The sequence below is a fragment of the Canis lupus genome, chromosome 14, assembly GCF_003254725.2.
Source record: "Canis lupus dingo isolate Sandy chromosome 14, ASM325472v2, whole genome shotgun sequence".
Classification (NCBI taxonomy): Eukaryota; Metazoa; Chordata; class Mammalia; order Carnivora; family Canidae; genus Canis; species Canis lupus.
In genome coordinates, this window is record NC_064256.1 from 59,680,075 (window position 1) to 59,681,954 (window position 1,880).

A 1,880-nucleotide genomic window follows, 5' to 3' on the forward strand; every position below is an offset into this window, starting at 1 on the left:
TGTTAGCGATACGAGCAATGAGCTCAAGCCTTCGTGCTCTTAAAGCTTAGAGACGAATCAACATTTTTCCTTTCAAAGGTAAAAAAAAAGGTCGGAAAAAAAAAAAAAAAAAAGGTCGGAAGGAATCCGAGCAGTGATTTGCTTTGGTGACACAGACTCTGCGCTTCTGGGGTCCTACCCCGGCTCCCCACCCTAGGCCCCTGCAAGGGCCTGCAGGATGGGCCACGCGGCGGGGGGCAGGGGACAGCCCGATGGCCTGAGCTGTCACAGCTCCTTCCCCTGAAGGCTGTAGAGTCACCTTGAACATTCGGACCGTCGGGGAGAGAAGGCGACGCTCAAGCCACTGCGCAATCCTGAGACACAGACGCTGCCGGCCTTCCCTCCTTGGGGCCCACTCGCCCGCTCCTCCTCTTCCTCACTCTGCTCTGGGTGGGCGACACCCCGGCACCCTCCCCTGCCGGGCTCCCGCTTCCCTCCAGCCCATCCGAGGGCCGCGGGGCTGACGCTGGGGTGACACCTGTCAGGTCGCTGTGGGGAGACCCAAGATGACAGGGCAGGTGCCCCCCGGCCCTCCCTCTCCCCGAAACTGCGAGGAGATGCCGCGCGCAGAGCAGCCACAGGCAGGCGGACCCTCGGGGGTCACTGGAACCCTAAACTGGCTTCAGGCCAGCAACAAAGACATTTTTCTCTGATCACAGTTTAATTTTTTGTTGTTGTTACTGTGGTACAACCTAGCCCATCCCGATTGTCACACTTACTATGCACAACCCCTTTCCCCACTTTAATTTAATGATTTTCATTTTAATTTGCTCTTATCCTGAGGCCTTTCTTTCTTTTTCTTTCTTTCTTTCTTTCTTTCTTTCTTTCTTTCTTTCTTTCTTTCTTTCTTTCTTTCTCCTTCTTCCCTTCCTTTTTCTTTCCTTCTTCTCTTTATTTCTCTTTTTCTTTCCTTCTTCCCTTTCTTTCCTCTTTCTTTCTTTCTTTCTTTCTTTCTTTCTTTCTTTCTTTCTTTCTTTCTTTTCTTCTTTCTCCTTTCTTTCTTCTTTCCCTTTCCTTCTTTCTTTCCTTCTTTCTCCACCTTAGACTGGTGATCTGCCAAGGTCATAACAAGGTCTGAGGGAGGCACGTGTCACACGGCAGCCTGAACGCACAAGCATCACGCGTATGAATGACAAAAGCATCTATCTTTGGGCATTTCTTCCCGTTACTCAATGTGCTTGATCAACCTTCAAACCTAAGTTTGTCAGATACACGTGTACAGAGGTGCAGGCCTAGACGCGACGAGGCCCCGGAGTGTGGCTTACACAGCGACCAGGGAGCGCGTCCGTTCGGTCCGACCCACTGGTCCTGGCCCATACCGCGGTGGCTACCGCGCTTCGGTCTCTCCGCAGGATGCCCTCCTGTGACTCACAACTCAAGGCCCGTCTATGGAGAGAGCCCACGGCTGAAACCAGAGAAACGCAGCTCTTCATCCCGGTTCCGCCACCACAACCTCTTGGATTCTGAGTAACAGGAAACTCTCGCAGCCTCGGAAAACCCCTGCAAAATAAGGAAAGGATGCGTCTCCTTTGTGGGGTCTGAGAACGCTCCAAGCCACTGAGGCAAGAGAGTCAGCATAGGGCAAGCGGTCGAGAGGATAACTATTAGTGTCATTACCTGCTTTCTGATAAGATTCTGGAAGTTTACCAGGCGCCAGCGGCCTCAGGGAAGAAAAGAAAGTTCCAGATGATATCCCCGGTGTTCTCTGCTTTATTATTTTTATTTTTTATTTTTTATTTTTTAAGATTTATTTATTCATGAGAGACACAGAGAGAGAGAGAGAGAGAGGCAGAGACACAGGCAGAGGAAGAAGCAGGCTCCATGCAGGGAGCCTGACGTGG

General features: G+C 51.2%; 1 non-coding gene across 1 annotated transcript; it reads right to left on the reverse strand.

Moving 5' to 3' along the window:
- Positions 1-1,077: 1,077 nt before the first annotated feature.
- On the reverse strand, positions 1,078-1,181 carry LOC112678094 (small nucleolar RNA U13). Its single transcript, XR_003147381.3, has one exon. It is a non-coding gene; the product is annotated as a small nucleolar RNA U13 (small nucleolar RNA).
- Between the last annotated feature and the right edge of the window lie 699 nt (positions 1,182-1,880).